This window comes from Lacerta agilis, chromosome 2 (assembly GCF_009819535.1).
Source record: "Lacerta agilis isolate rLacAgi1 chromosome 2, rLacAgi1.pri, whole genome shotgun sequence".
Lineage (NCBI taxonomy): Eukaryota > Metazoa > Chordata > Lepidosauria > Squamata > Lacertidae > Lacerta > Lacerta agilis.
Window position 1 is genome coordinate 48,589,349 of NC_046313.1, and position 6,000 is coordinate 48,595,348.

Here is a 6,000-nt window from a genome sequence, read left to right on the forward strand (position 1 = left end):
ATCGATCCTTCTTTCGGGAGCTTTACGGAGCTCATTCCCACCCATGGGCATACCCAGGATTTATTGGGGGTTATCTGCGACGCAATTTGTCTGCTAGTTAAGTATTTTTATTTATTTACTTGGTGGGAGAGGCAGCTGCACGCTGCACCCTCGTGGGTACACGCCCACCTTCCCACCTTCTGGTGTGTGTTTTTTTCTTGTTCCATTTCTAAACAGGCCGATTCCCTCTGGCTTATCTGCCCGAAGGGCGCTTGCCTTGGGCAGGCAACGCCTGAACCTGGCGGCGCGCGGAGCTTCAGGCGCTCTTAAACCGGACTACTCGCGCTTATCTGCGACTAATTGCCACGTCGAGGGCTCTGGCTTAGGACACGTCCCTCGGCCCTCCCTCCGCGCCCTGTGGCCGACCATTTGCAAGCCCTTTCTAGAGGGGAAAGCAGGGCTCGCCCCCGCCCGCCGATCGCGGTGGAAGAAGGTCGCCCAAATCTCTCTCCTCCCTCGGCTTCTCCCAGAGTGTGGAATTCTCTTTATCTCACAAGAAAATGGAAGCAGCAACATCCGAGTCAATTAAAATTCTTGCCCTGGGAGGGTTTTTGGGGGCTGGTGTATCGGATCCGAAGTCGCGATGACAGTTTGAGAGATTAGGGTGTATAGAGAGGCCCAAAATATCTATTTAAATGTTAGAGGGATGGGGTGGCGGGGGGTGGGGGGCTGCGGCAAGGCCACCACCTCCACACCCCCGCAGTTGCAACTCTTCACTTTTGCGTTCACTCGGTCCTGCAAAACTAAAGGACGGCGGGGGAGGGGGGAAGGATTAAAATGTCTCAGTTCACTTCGTTCTCGTGCGTTTGGTAGAAATTAACAGCGCAGTCCATCGAGAAGGAAGCCAAGTTGAGTTCAATGGAAGTTACTCCTAGGAAGGTAGGGCGGAGGATCCCAGCGTGAAAGTATTCTCTGGAGGGGATCGACCTTGCACCAACAAATTTATCTCCATCAAAACATTTCAGGCTATGTTCATGTATCTTTGACTGGGACAAAACATAGGAAGAATAGATAAAACCAGGTTGTATTTTGAGTTGGGACGGCAGTGTTCAATCCATTCGTTAAGCTAATTGATTTAAAAACTTTTGACCGAATTAACATTTAAAGAATAGCATCTATTTATTAAAATTCAGGCACTGATATAAACTGCAGATGGCAGGCACAGTCTTGAAAGGGGCATTCTCAGCTTACTCCCATAAGAAGAGCTGGATCAGGCCAAAGGCCCATCTAGTTCAACATCTTGTTCACTCAGTGGCTAACTACCAGTAGATGCTTATTATGGGAAGAAACCGACAACCAAAAGCACTGAGTGCAACAACACTCTCTCCCCACTTGTGCTTGCTAGCAACTGGTAGTCAGAATCATAGGCCTCCTCCACTGCTGGAGTTAGTACACAAGCATTCTGGCTAGTAGCCATCTGATAAACTTTTTCTTAATGGGTTTGTCTAATCCCAGTTCTAACAGGTTTGAAAGTGATTTACATAAGCAGTGTAAACCACAGATCACTGAAAAGTGATTTACATAAGCAGTGTAAACCACAGATCACTGAAATCAATGACATTTAATTGAGCTCAACTTTGTCCATACTCACAAAACACCAGGGGTTTGCACTAGCATGTTTAGGAATGAAGGTACTAGCTGAAGGAAATGGACCTAAAAAGGGAGACATTGGACCCTCTCGTATTGGAGCTTATTTCAAGCTGCAGCTATTCAAGCTCCACAGATGTTCTCTCTCAGTTAATGATATTCAGAGAAAAATCAGAGTCAAATGCAGGGGCACTGGCCTGTGTGTTTTGCTTACTGGGCCCCAGATCTCCTGCCCCTGCCCTGAATTTAATCCCTCTCTCTTTCTCTCTCTGTATCTCTCTCTCTCTCTCTCTCTCTCTCTCTCTCTCTCTCTCTCTCTCTCTCTCTCTCTCACACACACACACACACACACACACTGGTCTCCTACATTTTGGGCCAGAGGCACATTTGGAAATCTAATAAACTTTTGTGGGTACCACAAAATATCCATTTACAGAAGGGCACTGCTCAGCACCCCTCCCCCCTAAAACAGGCAAAACACCTACACCCCAATGATTAAAATGCAGACAGAAAAAGCAGAAACAGGCAGCCCCTCAGCAAATATCAAAAAGTGTTTTTTTTATAAGATATTGGAGGTTTAAGGGAGCTTGGTGTGCACCAAGGGTGTGCCCGAGGGTGTCGTGGTGCCCATAATAGGGACCCTAGACTTACAGGGGGGCTAACTGCCCTGCAAGGTGCAGTTCTGGTGAGACTCCAGTCACCTACCAGTTTCATTTGCTCACAGGCAAATGTGTGTCATGGACAGGAGCTCCAAAGAATGCTCCTGGTCAAACACTTCTTTTGTGGTTATGATGGATAGACAGCCATTTGATCTATCATGCCATTTACCCCACTTTTCCTAATGTAAGCTCCTCATTTCAATCGTCTGTATTATATGGATTGTAAGTATTTTAAGGATATTTCCCATGACATATCTGGCATTTCTTGTGGGAGATGTAAACCGAGAAAAAAAGGCTCTTTTGCTGCTGCTGAAAATCTCTTCGTGGTCTTTTTATGTAACTCAAAAAGCAAGGACTCTTAAGTTGGTATGCTTGATACGACCCTTGCTGATTCTGTTATGTTGGTTTTACATGTTGTGATTGTGCTCAGGTAAGTTCAGCACCTGTTAGTTCAATAGAGCCCAGAGGCTGGCAGGAGGTTTTTTGCCTCTGCCTAAGGAGGAGACTCCACTATGACACCATATGTGATATTATTATTGTTAATAATAATTTATTTGGCATTTTAACCAGCAGAAAAGTTAATCTGCTTTGTTCTTACAACACTTATGTGAGGTAAGTGAGCACAATCTATTCATAATAATGGGGCACCTCCCTGAATAAGGGTATTTCAAGTCCCTGATCACCATGGACTTGGGGTGCTTCATCTTAGATCCAAGAATGTGACCAAATACAGACTGCATCGTCAGTTTTTCCGGAACTCATTATTTTGTGACATTTTTGTAAGTGCTAATGAAGGTATTTTGCCTGGCCCTAATAAAAACATTGCAAGACTGTGGATTTGGAGGTTTTTCCTCAGAGAGCAACATGACTTCTTTAGCTTTGTTTGCTAGTCAAAGTGGTAGCTGGAAAACAGGCAACTTTCAATTTCTTGAGAAGATCCTACATTCTATTCTTTCTCATTGCTAAGGAACAGCTTGAGCTAACTGGCAGGACAATCGTATGCATGCCTACTCAAAACATTAAGTCCCACTGAGTTCTATAGTAAATGTGTGTAGGATAACTGCCTAAATTAAGGGATTGCTACTAGCAATAAGAACTCCCAAACACAAAATATTTAGCGTGGAAAATAAAAGCAACCTGGGCAGCTACCATGCAATGGGGAGATTCAGTGTTGCTGCAGAGCTGCTCATATACCAGGATCTCCCAACAGAAAGATCTACCGTATTTGCATCCCAATCTTACGGTTTACGGGTGTCAGTTGCTCGCCAGTAAAGGCCAGTTTCCAACGGCACTTGATTCCAACCATGCGTCCATGAGATTAGAGCCTCAGTCAACGCCTAGGGATTCCTAACAGACCACTGGACAGCGAACAACCAGCTATTATAGCGTGTTTAATGTGAGCAGAGGACTAGAGGGCAATGAGCTAACAGCCTCAGGAGCAGTCTTGACCGTCAAAGCAAAACAGATCAAACATAACATTAGCACGACAGATAAGAGTCGAGGCCGGGGCACCCCAAATGCTTTGCACAGTGGGGGGCGCCCAACCCCAGCCCTGTTCCGCGGGGAGTCCCCCTTCCCCCGGAGCCGCGCGCCCATAAAGCGTTATTAATAGGCCGCGGGCGGCGGCTCCGGGAATCCCCGCTCGGTCTGCGGGCCGAGGCGCCCCTGATTAATGGGCCGCGGAGGCGAGGCTGCTCCCTCCCTCGCCCGCCTCTCGCTTAATGCAGCCGGGAGCCAGAGAGGCGTTATCCGGCGCTTTATCTCCCGGCGGGGTCTCTCTGCTAATACTCCAAATGGGCGCTCTCGCCTCGCCCTGTTTACAGCCCCGCTCGGCGGACGCCCCCCTGATGAATGGACATTAGCACTTTTTCGCACTACTGTATCAACAAAAAGAACTGCAGGGCCGCAATAATGGCGGGAAAAGCAAACACTCGCCCGGCCAGATTGGGCGCGTCTGCTCTGTGTCCGCCTGATGGATGAGCCGGGCCTGACAGGCCGAGGCTCGGGAGGCTGCGGGGCCCGCGGCAGCCTCCTGGAAGCGCAGCCCAAACACGCAGCCGAGGGAGGAAGACGCTAGGGCCCCCCCCCTAGAGCCACCCCTCCGAAACCCGGGAGAGAGGGGCCCGCAGGGGTCGCTGGGAACATGGGCAGCAGCTAGGCCTCAGCAGCCTCGCACGTCGGGCCACGGGGCGACCCTGCGTTTATGGGAGGGGGCCGCATGCGGGGGTGTCACGAGGGCCTTTTGCCGCATCTGCTTCCGACACTTATGTCCTAAAGGCTGCTACCCTTCTCCACGTGCGAGGCTGCTGGGCTGCTTAACGGAACTGCAAGGACTTGAGGGTCTTCACTTTCCGCTCCCCCTAATTCAGTTTCCTTTTGCAATGCCGAAAGCAAGGTGAAGGAAGGACATGTGAAGCTCACTGTTGGGGTGCCACCACAAGGCCTTGGGGAGCCCAAGAGCAGGAAGCTGGTGTGTCCCAGGGGCTCTCCTGAAGAAATCTTCGGATCATAGGGACAGAGGCTGTAACAGGAGCAAAGAAAGCAAAGGGAAGTGGGATGGTTTCTAACTGGAAGGGAAAATGAAAGTACCGGTAGGCCTGGAAAGAAGTGGGTTTGTTCATGTAGGCCTGCGTGAAAAGCAGGATGGCGTGCACTGCGTGTAGGTTGACCAAGGAATGTTTAGAGCACAAATAAAATATTACATCTCTCTTTGGGAAAGATGCTAGAGACGCAAACAGTGGAACTAGCTCTGCGTTTTGGGATAACCATTTGTTTGTAGGAGGAGCTCTTGAATATCACAGGTTCTTTAGATAAAAGGGTATATTCTGTTGCACATCCAAGACTGATGGATGGAGAAATCTGTCCAGTTATTATTTTTGCTACTACCATAAGAGGGAAATCCTGTAAACAATCTCTTGCATATTATTTATGATAAATCAATATTGTTAATGTGGAATAAAAAGTGGAATAAAAATCTGTTCTATAATAGAATCTACATTATGGCTCACATACATTTTATATCCAGTTACAGATTGGTTTGCAGTGCAGCAAGAAAAGAATTATAGTGTCAACCAGTTGCAGGAGTGGGGTATCTAGGAAATCAAGTCTATCTGATCCAGATACTGTAAAGGGTTGATAATACTACACAGACATACTTAATATTTTTGTTCCCAGGAAGCAGTGAGGTGGAAATGACATCAGTTAGCTGAAACTCATTTTGTTTCCAAAATTTGCTCATTGATTGACATGTGCATGCATCTATAGGCTAGCGAAAAGCTGAAACCCAGCTGTTCTCCTGCCAAGATGAAAATTAATTCACAACCTACAGCTCAGATTCCAAGTAAATGAATTAATTTCAGCTAAGTCACCTTTATAATATAATTGACCAAACAGCATTTTTCAAATAAATAAATAAATGCAAGTACTTATACAAGCTGTCTAATTATGGCAAGCATTATATTAAAGGAGATATTCTGCCTCTTCTTTCACATGGGGTAATGCCGCTTCTAAGATTATGGTTGCTAGGACACTCATACGTTATCTGAAAACACAGTGTGCTGCTTCTTTCAGAAATTCTTCTTTCAGAAATACTGTTTTTACCCTCATACAAATGTAAACAGTTTCATTATTAATTTGTAAGTTTCAGCTCAATTATCAACAAAGGTTGACAACTTCCACAGTCTATTCTTAGGCATGTTTATTAGAAGCAGGTTCC